Source organism: Ostrinia furnacalis, unplaced genomic scaffold (assembly GCF_004193835.3).
Source record: "Ostrinia furnacalis isolate ACB-3 unplaced genomic scaffold, ASM419383v2 OfSCF6127, whole genome shotgun sequence".
Lineage (NCBI taxonomy): Eukaryota > Metazoa > Arthropoda > Insecta > Lepidoptera > Crambidae > Ostrinia > Ostrinia furnacalis.
The window spans coordinates 228,658-241,873 of NW_021136366.1; the positions used below are offsets into that span (position 1 = coordinate 228,658).

At 35.2% G+C, this 13,216-nt stretch overlaps 1 protein-coding gene and 1 non-coding gene across 2 annotated transcripts in view; both read right to left on the reverse strand.

Moving 5' to 3' along the window:
- Positions 1 to 11,937, reverse strand: part of Ptp36E (protein tyrosine phosphatase 36E) — a 171,155-nt gene extending 159,218 nt beyond the window's left edge. Inside the window, exon 1 of the mRNA XM_028317276.1 lies at positions 11,794 to 11,937. The gene's annotated coding sequence lies outside the window, so the exon portion shown is untranslated. The remainder of the gene's footprint in view (positions 1 to 11,793) is intronic.
- On the reverse strand, positions 9,332 to 9,403 carry TRNAP-CGG (transfer RNA proline (anticodon CGG)). The gene has a single exon. It is a non-coding gene; the product is annotated as a tRNA-Pro (tRNA).
- Positions 11,938 to 13,216: the final 1,279 nt, after the last annotated feature.

Consider the following 13,216-nt stretch of genomic DNA (forward strand, 5'->3'; position numbering starts at 1 on the left):
CTCTCCATGTTTAATTAGAATTAGATTGATTGAATAACACTTTATAAGTATTATTAAAAGTTTTCAAACGCTGGTTTTGTGTTAAAACAAAGCTCAACTGAACTCAGACGCTTCTTAAAAATATAAATATAGTTCAAGTGCGCACTCCTAAATAGTTTGGAACATTAGTCGTTCGTTCATTTCGAACATGAGTTATGCCGAATGTTCGTATCTGCGAATGGTATAATTGGACAGAGGCCGGTGTAGATCACTACAGTTGCTACATTTGTCTGTTAGCGGTTTGGGGTTCTAGGTAGAAAGATATAGAGCTTCGATTTCCATCAGTATCAAGTTTACTGCTGACGGCTAACAAACTTTTTCGTATCTTAACTATCTATCTTCTTACTTTAGTAATTGATAACGACTCGTGTACAACTCATTAGAATCGTCTTGTTCATCACCAAATATGAAAACCAATTTTTTTTCTACTGCCTCTTAAGTGGCTAAAATTAATCCAAAGATAGGAAGCTTCTCTCGCAGAAAGTGCGCTAGATTCTACCTCTCAAGGATTGGCATAAACAACGTTAATAAAGGTGCACCTCCTTCATTGGTCAGATATTATGATATTGTACCTTACTTTTTTAGGCAAAAAGAGAGACATCTGTATTTCTTTTCTTTTTTCATCTACATAAAAGCAATTTCAGCAATAAGAAAGCCTAAAAATCCAATTTCTTTTGCTAGTTTTGATTTATCAGATCTACGTGTCTGTCTAGTGTAGATGTTTATTAGGTACTAACCTATCTATACCCTACTCCAAGCTACGTTATGAAACCAACAAACATTAAACGGATGTGTGAGATCCTATGTCAGCTTAATTTAAATTATACTGTTTGGCAATGCGCTACTAAACCCAGCATTTTAATTTATCGTGGAAATTAACAGCAAGAAACAAAATTTGCTATTAAAATTATTCCGGCGGCACATTAACCAAATCCTGACGTGACGCCCTCGATTCCCGTCTTATTAATTGTCAGATCTAAATTCGTATTGTCCCAAAGTATAGTAATTTAGGGCGCGCTCTAACTAAATAATGGCCGGCGCAGTGAAGAATAGACTCACGCCTCAAATAACTTCGCGATATGAATATTAAGAAAGCATGCATTTAATTGCGGGTGCATCGCACTTTTCATACTTGCAGTGGAAATGCAGTATGAGGGCCCCCGTCAATATCACGTCTATAAAATCAAATGATGAATCGGAATAAAGCTTTTTATGGGAGTATTGGAATTGTATGAAATTAATATACAAACTTGATGTTTGACATGACCGTTTGTTTGTAGGTAGCGTCACTGATTTAAAGGTTATTTTTTACTTAAAATATCAGCTACATCCAATTTCTTTATAGTAAACTGTCGAAAAAACGAATACAGCACGAAATCTAAACTATTGAATAGATAGATAGTGGTTAAACCGCGTCCCAGGTTGGGGTGACTTGAATTATGTAAAGTTAGTGATTGTCATAAATTTTACCCTTCCCAACCACTTATTCGCTTGGTGTGTCTAAATTTTGAATTTGGTAAATCCTCTTAAAGTTATTGTGCCAAATAAACCTTTACTTATTTAGGGATTCCGCACACACAGCTGTACAATGATACAACTTATTTTTTGCACTTTACAGAAATGGTGATAAAAATGTTCAAAATAAAAAAATCAAATCAAAATCAAAAATATTTATTCAGTTTAGACCACAAGTGGCACTTATGTTGTTGATCATAAAAAGCCATATTCAGCTTTTTTAAAGATGTGTCATTTAAACCGCTGTGTGTATATTCGTTTAAGTTCTGAAAATAACCCCTTAATCACGTTTTATTATGACGCATAAAAATAATAACAAAAGCGAATGCAAAAAGGAAACGCACGTAACTAATATAAATGTACATTTTTATGAAGACTCTGGAATTACCGCCCGCTTTAATGGCATTTTTATAGCGCCACAAATTAATTAAGGTTTGCGAAATCATAGGTACCATGGAATGGTGAAACTTCCATTTCACCGAATATCTTGTCAGGTAGGTAATGGGTTGTCAACAAATAGGTTTCTACATTATTATCCTCAGTTGTGACAATAAATGGTTTCTCACGCGCTCTCTCTTTCTATGCTCTATTTACAAAAATTTCCTACTATAGAATTGGCCAAAAACTGGCCTATCTCAATTCTTTTTAAATCGTAAAATGTCGCACGTTTGTTTATTTTCTTTCAATGCATATTCTACAGCTTCAACTAATAAAATATAATTTAGTAGGTGAACGCCGAAACATCTCCGTGTGTTCAGATGGCACGCCCACGCAGACATTTTAATTTGGTGAACGAAATAAATTCAGAAGAAGATAAGATCCTCAGCATACAAGAAAATAATCAAACGTAATTGATATCACGACAATCTGTGGTGCGATTGTGTAAGGCCGGTTACTTTTCGGTCTTCATAGAATGGACAAAATTACACACTTATAGCGCGCGACGTTTTACCGCGAACTANTTACGCCTATACACTTCGAATTTAGTTATACGATCGATGATCAATTGTATTCATTGTCCATCCATGAACAACTTTACACAATCGCACCTCTGGAGTGGGCTTCTTTACAATTAATTTAATGAGCTGTTTAATGTTTTTCTGTACCCTATTGAACAAGTGTTGCTATTTTTTTATGTATGCCTACCTCAGCAGTACGTATACACATTTTTAAACCAATGATTCTTGCTTTAAAATAAAATTTTAAGTTCTCTTAATTATATTAAATGAGAAGACGTAAAGCGATTATTTAAACGTCGTTTGGTTGCTGTGTAAAACATATGAGTTCCTATTGAAACGCTAAACATTTTGGCATCATAAGTGCTATAAAATCAAAACCTTTTTTCAAAGCATTTTCTACGGCTTTTCGTTCACCAAGTTAATTCCGCGTATCAGCTGATATCGACTGGCGTCGTTGCTAGGCCCGATCCAGAGACATTACAATCACGGCCGTGAACGTCATTGTTCCAGCTGTTTGTTGACTGTTTTGATTGATGATTGTTAACTTCTGTTGTCTATTGAATATAGGGCACGTCCTGCGAGTAATTTACAATAATTAGGGTGGCGAAAGTTAAAGTAGCTATTTATTATACGAAAATGATTCTGATATCTACTAAATAACCTACGTGAGACGAGACGTTACAATCACGGCGGTGAACGTCATTGTTCCAGCTGTTTGTTGACTGTTTTGATTGATGATTGTTAACTTCTGTTGTCTCTTCAATATAGGTTACGTCCTGTTGCTATTTGATATACGAATTATGATTCTGGTATCTACTAAATAACCTACGTGAGACGTTACAATCACGGTCGTGATTGTTTCAGATGTTTGTTGACTGTTATGATTAATGATTGTAAACTTCTGTTGTCTACTGAATAGGGCACGTCCTGTGAGTAATTTAGAATATTTGTAATGACAAAAATGATCAAATTAAATCATTTATTGAGTACTTAGGCCCTTTCCAAATATTAACTGGGCTTTATTAAGATTGTAATTATCTACATACTCGCACCTTAACTCATTTGAATAGGTGAAGGACTTAGCCTTAAATTATGACAAATATTTATTGTAACTAAATGAAGAAACAGTGTGTTCAAAATGTATGTAAAAATTAAATAAAAATGTGCTTCACAAAAAAAAACTAATCCGTAAATGGAATTATTCGTCGTAGATAATTTAAGCGACCAAAAAGGTATCCCACTGAATTTATCACACCAAGACATTACACTGTCAGTAAATATCACCGACAATATTCACTGAACTCGAATCTAGTTTCGTATTACCGTCGGGTGAAAACTATTTGCACACACTAAAAAGCTTTCAGTGCCCGGCCATGTTTTCCGCCCATCGCGTCGTCATTGGCGCCGCCCGCCCAACAATGTCGGCTCTACGCGCTTGATAAATGTCCATCTCCGCCCATGACACCAACGTGATTCGGAACCTAACCAAATATTCTCCCTGACAATATTTCATCATAGCGTTATAAGGCTGCAGTTAGCATGGTTACCCAACTTTCATTGTCGTAAAGTGAATTATTTTTATTTCATAGCATATTTTTTCTATCCGGCCAGTTTTATGAGAGATCTTTTTCAAAGGCAAATATATTTTTTAATATTCGATTGGATTTCGTAGACAGGATTGGGACTTCTTTGTAAGAGTTAGTAGAATCCACTCTTTATAACATTTACTTCACAGTTGTTAATACGAGTAAATAATTTATCAAAGATAAAAGTAGGTTATATTCCAGGCATACTTTTAGAAATAGACCTGGTAATATTTTTAATGTCACCATAACCAGAGTTAAGTAGCCATTTTTGAATTTATTGTCCTTTTACTTTTTATGCCTACGCGTAAAATATTTTACTTCCTCGTACAAGATTCAGAGCTCGAATTCCGTTACACACGTGCACATAAAACATCATATTATTATTTGGGCTCAATGGCCTAATGTCATATTAAATACTATAGAAAATCTCTATTGGAATTGTTAAGATATTTCTGAAGAGCTTTGGATTTTTCAAACAAATGGTTGCATTTCCCTAAATTCAATTCAAACAAATACATTTTCTACATTACCAAAAATTTACCTACATATATTGATCTGTTTTGTGGTGTACCTACATACAGCACAGCCATCAAGTCATCCGTGGCATGTTATCGAGTTACGGGACTATTCCCACCTCTCGTTCCCACCGCTGCAACTCCTGGGTAGCCAGGATCTACAGCTTAACCGCCAATAACAACCCAACCAGTGAAGGTCAAATTTGTCCCGGGAAAAATTAAACTGTCATTGGACCCGCAACGAAATTGATCAGAAGCACATAGGAGGAGTTCGAAGTTAAGGTTCGACTTCCCTCCTTTGCAAAGCGGATGACAGGTGACAAACGTTAGGTTATCTAGTTATAGTAAGTACCTAATTTTGCAACACATTTCATGCCTAGTCAGCAGGTGTGCTGTCGACCGTATAATCCATCTATCAACATCCGTAACTCAAACCTGAACAAACAACCCGACTGAAGCCTCTCAATCAATCCCCGACTTTTCCCCAAACCTCCAACTAATAAAATCTCACCAATGTCATTGTAAAACGATAACCGTTCTCGTTTTACACCGACTGACTGTCGGTAGGATTTGAGCTTTATATATCACGAAATAAGAGTCAGTGGGTTATAGGCCGGGCGGTGGAAGAACAAAGGTGTTGATCTGTCGATTCTCAAAGAAAGCTTAGCATAGTGTTTAGGTATGGTCTTTATTGATTGATTAAATGTAATTAATCTAACCATAACAATTAAATAATGTAAACTGCTACCAAAAAGAATGTTCAAATTAAATATCATTTGAGAGCTATGTAACATTCGTTTAAATAAACGTTTACGTTTATAAAAAAGGGCATAAGCTGGTTTAAGATCTTTATTCTCATTAAGAATTACAAAACTTCGCTTACTATGAGAACATAAAACAAACATAATGGTTACACATATGGTTAACAAACATATTTTATTACGTATGGCCATTATACTCATAGTACCTACAGTCTTTGCTTAGATTAGGTCTAAATGGCGCTGTGTAAAAATGTCCAAGAACAATACCTATTTATTGATTCGATATAATTCGAAAGGGTAATGAATGACTTTCGTGTACCCAGCGCCTGACCTCCACGCGGGACTAAGCGGGCCCCGCGGTCGGAAGAGTCGTGCCGGCCGCCGCTCGGTAATTTCCTGCAACCCATCAATAACTGGAAGCATTTACACCACCAGACTTTTGGGTATGTACTTTGACTTAGCATTAACATCCCATAATTTTTCGCAGTTTATTAGTGAACAGTAATTATTGTTTTATTTACCTCCCAAGTGCATCGAAAATAAAATTACTGCAGAAAGTATACATATATTAAAATCTCAACTCAATTACGATCTTCGGGCTGCAATCGCCTAGACTATCAATCAATATATCACACCTTGTAATCTTTACGAGGATGCATAATTTATTTGGCGATGATGGATAGTACAAGTGATTTCTAATTGATCACGTATAACTGAATAATAATTTAATAGAGTAATTGAGATTCGGTAAATACTCTCTGATATTATACGTAGAATAACGGAGGTTCGTTACAGAGAAGGAAATGTGAAATGATGGTTTGCATGCATTAGCTGAAAAATATTTTTGTTTGTTAAATAACATGCAAAGTTTGGTTACCAAATAAGCATTCCCAAAAGCGACATTGAGTTATCGATTGTCATTGTTTTTTTCATTTTGAAAGTAGAAAAACATAAAACAGTCGTAAATGGGTTTCGATCAACAACCGCTAACCGTGTCGTGAAAAAACCGTTTCAGTTTGGGAAAAGTCGTCTCATGAAAAAACCGTAACGGGTTTTTGTGGATCTGTTTATCTGAGGGGTTCTTTGGTCGTACTTTGCCCTTTTCGTGTCTGATCAGGCCCGATAAGAGATTGGTGGAGAGATAGAGCAGGATTGCCGCTCATGTAACGTATGGCTAGAGATACACTATCACACTCTCCTTGAAGGTTTCTCGATACGCCAAATGACCTATTCGGATTCTTCCATCTAATACGGGAAGGATTCTCCAGAAGCAATACGAAATTGTAGAAAAATAAAAGTAAAAACACTTAACTAACTACTACATTAATGTTCTATGGAGATAAAGAATCTACTCCGTATTTCTATCTGATATTTTGCGAAAGAATTCTTTAATCATTAATTTGAACGAATAAATTATTTATAACATTATAGAGAGCCTTATTCGCCCTCTTTTAAAAGCAATTTAACGGAATCAAGTAATCATTTCAATTATTAAGGCTTTCAAGCAATGTTGAGAGAAATATTTATTACATTTCAGATTTGATTCAAGGTCCAAGGCACTTCAAGAGATGTCTCCATGATCTAATGGTTACAATGTTAAATTCCTCGGTTGAGAGGCCCTGGATTCGGTTCCCAGATGGAACGAAAAAATATAATTTGTGTAGGTACTTATTGTAGGTTTAATTAAGCTCGATTAGGCTTGAAACAATCAAATGTGACTTCGAGTTGTGAAAAACAGTAAACTGTCTGATATCAGATGCATTAAGAGGTTTCTAGTCTAGAGTCTGACACAGGCTTATGCCTCTACCAGGGTCGTCTCAGTCATCAAAACGATAGAAGATAGTGAATCTGAAAATTATAATTTTGTTCCAAAATACGCCCGTAGGTATTAAATCGAACACACAGCGTTGAATACAGCTCTGTGATTGGTCCGTGTTTCACCCTGTGCATCCACGCGCACTGTGAGACCTCATAGTAATGTTTGTGAATACGGGCGTTAGTTTATCATTAGGAAAGTGCTCTTCTTACGGAAAAAAAATGGAAAAAGGGTTATTCCGAAAAAATCATCATCAGATCCGACTGCCCACATACAAAAACATATGTGCATTACATAAAACGGAAAACCATATTCATTTCAATATTTTCATGGATAACAATGGCTGAAGCGATTAAATAAATATTCGTTTTGCGTTTCAGAATAAAATTATTGCGTAAGTAATTAATTTACCACTCGCAATTATATTTGGTGCGAAATGAGATTAGTCCAGTCATTTAAGCTTAAATTAGGTAAGAATCTCGGAATTAGAGATACCCAGCTGTAAGTCTGTAAATACTTGTATATTGACACCCTAAAAGTTGTCTCAAAACCTACATATGGTAGGGTGTAAGCAACTATTAAATTTTAAGGTCAAAGGTCACAAAAATAGGTTTTTTGCGCTTTTTTTGGAAATATCTCATTTCCTATGGGTTTTTTGCTATTTGTATTTATTATCAATATTGTAGAATACTAAATTCTCTACAAATTTTGTTTACACACACACACACACACACACACACACACACACACACACATACACACACACAACCTGCATGCAAGCCTGTTTCTTTTTTTTTTGCCCCTTTGACTGTTTTTTACGAGATTGTAATAATATATAGAATCCATTATTGGCTGTAAGAACAAAAGTACCTGTTTGTATTATTATTATAAAGAGCTGTGGTTTTCTGAATAAAGAAAAATAAAATAAAATAAAATTATTTTGAACGAATAAATTATTCATAACATTACAGAGAGCCTTATTCGCCCTCTTTTAAAAGCAATTTAACGGAATCAAGTAATCATTTCAATTATTAAGGCTTTCAAGCAATGTAGAGAGAAATATTTATTACATTTCAGCTTTGATTCAAGGTCCAAGGCACTTCAAGAGGTGTCTCCATGATCTAGTGATTACAATGTTAAATTCCTCGATTGAGAGGCTCTGGATTCGGTTCCCAGGTGGAACAAACAAATTTAAAAATTTGCGTACTTGTTGTAGATTTAATTAAGCTAGATTAGGCATGAATAAAAAAAATAACTTCTTGTTATGAAAAACATTAAACTGTCTGATATCAGACGCATTCAGAGGCTTCTAGTCTAGAGTTTGACTCCAGGGTCATACCTCTATCAGGGTCATATCAGTCACCAAAACGATAGGAGATAGTCAATCTAAAAATTATAATTTTATTCCAAAAATAAAGTGCTCTTCTTGCGGAAAAATGGGTTATTCCGAAAAAATCATCATCAGATCCGACTGCCCACATACCTACAAAAACATAATGTGCATTACATAAAACGGAAAACCATATTCATTTCAAATATTTTCATGGATAACAATGGCTGAAGCCATAAAATAAATATTCGTTTTGCGTTTCAGAATAAAATTATTGCGTAAGTAATTAATTTACCACTCGCAATGATATTTGGTGCGAAATGAGATGGAAAATACGTAGTATTGAATTAGGTTTTTAATACCACCTGTATAGTAGTTCAAGTAATAGCTATGCTGTTATAAAACACTCTTATAAAAGCAATGATAAGTAGGAGGACTAATCAAGCTCTACCACCAATCAAGTCGAGCTTACCAGTAGTATTTCCTTATAAAGAGTACGAGTATAGTAATCCACAGGATTGCATTTAATTTTAGTCAGAAATGATTTTTTTTTTTTTTTTTTTTATCCACAACGAGGAAGCTCTTGGCCTGTATCTCACCTGATGGTAAGTGACGATCAGGCCGAAGGTGGAAGCGAGCTTCACCCGGAATCCTCAACCACGGAGGAACTGGCTATCTTACCTCTAACTGCCGGAACACAACAATGCTGTTAACATTGTTGTTATGGCGACAGACTTAGGTAAGATGGTGGTAGCTAGCCAGGCGGACTTAGAACAAGCCCTACCACCAACCAAACCGAACAGAAAAATCTGCCCCCACTGGGAATCGAACCCGGGACCTCTGCGTCCGAAGCAGGTAGTCTTACCACTAGACCACAGAGGCGGTTAAATTATAAAAAGCTTAATCTTGTATTAAATTAATCAAATGCAAAGAGCTTTTTCAGGGATTGCTAATTGTATTAAAATATTATTTATTTCTCGATTCTACGTATTAAGAATAAGAAAAATACTCTATGAACAAATAGATAGGTACAGCACCTAATCCAACTTGTAAAATATATTTTAATTCTCTTTGTGAGCGAACTCTAAGGAACTTGGTTGAAAATTAATTCGAGATACATATTAATAAGAAATTATTCAGCTTTGAAATAAAGCAGAGGTTTGAGAGCATTTTCAAATTGGTATTTAACCTCAAAGTGAATATTAATTAGTTTTAAAGTCCGTATTGTAAAGTATAATCGTTATAGATAGAATCGTTATTGTATACCACACAGTACTGACAATCAGTATAAATTATACAATTTAGGCGACCTTATCGCTAGGCAGTGATCTCTTTGACAGTGTATTGTAAAACGTAACTCAATCAGACAGCTGCTAAACGTTTTACAATAATTATTCAAACCCTATTTCAAAAAGTAATATCTACCAGTTAACCACCAAACGATGACTATAAAAGAAATATAATTAAGTAAGTAATGTATTGTTATGTGGATTGCATTATTTACTTAATTCATTAAAATAATGGTGATGCTTTTAGTTTCAGATTCAGCAAATGATAAAAAGCTTAGCTTTTCTAAAGTATCAATTCCGGTCTTATCTGGATCAGAGTGAACGCANAATAGGTACGTAGTATTGAATTAGGTTTTTAATATCACCTGTATAAAAGCAATGATAAGTAGGAGGACTAATCAAGCTCTACCACCAATCAAGTCAAGCTTACCAGTAGTATTTCCTTATAGAGAGTACGAGTATAGTAATCCACAGGATTACATTTAATTTTAGTAAGAAATGATAAATTATAAAAATGTTAATAATCCTACTTCCTATCCTTTTAATATTATAAATGCGAAAGTTTGGGTGTCTGGATGTTTGTTACTCTTTCACGCGAAAACTACTATACGGATTTTGATGAAACTTTACAGTATTATTATTTATAACCCAGAATAACATTATAGGCTATAATTTATGACGATCTGTGACAAAGTAAATTTCACGCGGGTGAAGCCGCGGGCAAAAGCTAGTCTTATAGCAAATTAATTTAATGCAGAGCTTTTTCAGGGATTGTTAATTGTATTAAAATATTATTTATTTCTCGATTCTAGGTTTAAAAAAAACACTTGAACAAAGAGATACAGCACCTAATCCAACTTGTAAAATATATTTTAATTCTCTTTGTGAGCGAATTCTAAGGAACTTGGTTGAAAATTAATTCGAGATACATATTAATAAGAAATTATTCAGCTTTGAAATAAAGCAGAGGTTTGAGAGCATTTTCGAATTGGTATTTAACCTCAGTGAATATTAATTAGTTTTAAAGTCCGTATTGTAAAGTATAATTGTTATAGATAGAATCGTTATTGTATACCACACTGTACTGACAATCAGTAGAAATTATACAATTTAGGCGATCTTATCGCTAGGCAGTGATCTTTTTAAGAAAAATCAGACAAACGGCTTCTAAACGTTTTATTAAAAAAAAATTTGGTACCTGATGATCACTTCTTCTATCAATGAACATGATTGTTATTTATCAAATAATTTAAATTATCTAAAGCACATGAACGAAGAAAAAATAGCAATTCAAACTTGATGCTAAAGTGTAATATCTACCAGTTAACTACCAAAGGATGAAGATAAAGGAACTTTTAAGTAGGTACCTACTTTTATTGTTATGTGTAAATTAATTAAAATAATATTGATGCTTTTAGTTTAAGATTCAGCAGATGATAAAAAAGCTTTTCTAAAGCATCGATTCCGTCTTAACTGGATCAGTATGAACGCAAACATGTTATGCCCTAAACCTAGATCATTCAAAGATAATTAGTCTTAGACATGTTTTATTGGCTTCTGTTGGCAATGGCGAATGTTTTTTAATCGCTCGAACGTCTCATTGTAGTGCGACGTAGCGTCTGCACACGATAGTCGGAGTCGCAGAGAAACCGAGTAGTAAGTGAGTAACAAGGTGTCAAAACCTTGACATCATTCCGTGGTTTGTTTTCGTTCTTCCAAGAATATTAACAGACTCACTGCCCTTATCCAAACAACAGCTAAGTGCATACCAAATGAAATTCCCCAGCTATTTTTAAAACGGAAGCGATCCGAACTTCTGAACTGACGAAACTAAATCATACGAAAGAAGATATCAGCAGAAGTTACTATGACCAAAATACTGTACACATTCAAGGTTGAACGTTCGCATTCTATAAAATGGCCGTAACAGCTTGTCGGGTGATTAAGACACAACATGTCAGAGTGATCAGAGAGTGTACTTACTGGTGTGTCGCGGGCGCAATGGGCGGGGGTCACTCACACTGGGTTAGCACTACACTATCAGTGGGTCAGCGGTGGTGTATCAGAGTCACTGGCGTGTAAATTTAGCGCGTTGTCGCGTTGTCGCGGAGCGTGGTCGCGGCGCGAGCGACGGCCGAAGACTACTAGGGCGTCTCGCCGGCGCCCGCCCGGCCGCCGCCGCCCGCCCGCCCCGCGCCTTATCACACGAATAAAATTTATTTAATGGATAACCGGCCGACGATGGGATATCCATTGAAATTTTCCCGTTTTACGACGCGATTATTAATGACTTAAGTGGTGTTTGGCATGTTTTTTCCGATCCGTTCCCTTTATGATTATGGACGGGTGTTTGCCTACGGCGTTTATTGCTGAATTCAAATTGAAATTTGGTATCGGCCGCATTTTTGCTTTAGAGCAGCACACAAAGATTTAGGTTATAAATTAATCATAAGCCAAGAGTTTTCATGCCTACAAATTCAAGAACATTAAACCATGAGGTAGGCTTAATAAGTAGGTAGACTAGGTACATTGATTTAAAATAACATGAGCTTATTAGATTATTTTTCAATATACTGAAACTATTTCATTTTACATTTATTAGGAAGTACCTACTCAACCTGAAAATTTTACAGTAATATCTCGTTTTAGATTAAGCTATTAAAATATCTTCATAATTAATTAAGCTCACATTCCCCCTGCACTGCTATAAATTCATGTAAAATAGTTCTCTAAATCTTTTACTACTACTTATTTACGACTACCTACCTTTGAGACGTAGATGCTACTACGATAGGGCGTGGGTAGACATACTATTACCTCTACAGGGTGTTAGGTAAATGGGTATATGAGCCGACACTAGCCCATGTTAACATGGGCATATAAATGGTATGGTGAAGTCAGAAAATTGATATCTTCATTTTAATTTTCATACAAATCGGATTTTATAAAAATTAATTTGTATGAAAATTTTAAAAAAATAAATGATGATAATAAATTTCTGACTTCACCAATTTCACCATACCATTTATATGCCCATGTTAACATGGGCTAGTGTCGGCTCATGTACCCATTTACCTAACACCATGTATAGATCTCAGGCAAAAGGTCAAAACACTTTCTGTATGAAAATGCGTGCCATTAGTCAAGAGAGTTCGTTATATCCTGAACGACCTCGTTTCACCCAGGATGCGGTGATGTTTTCAGTTTTCATAAAATAAAGGGTACAAGTTAGAATCTACAACCAGTCCTTACCCTACTGTTATTTAATGGTTTTTTTTTTTTTTTCATTTTGTTTGTTGGAAGTTACAGTGTAGAGTCCACACTGTAAACAAAGTGCCATTGAATTTAGTGATCGCTTCACGTGGTGGAAAAAGGTCATCATCATCATCATCATCATTTCAGTTAT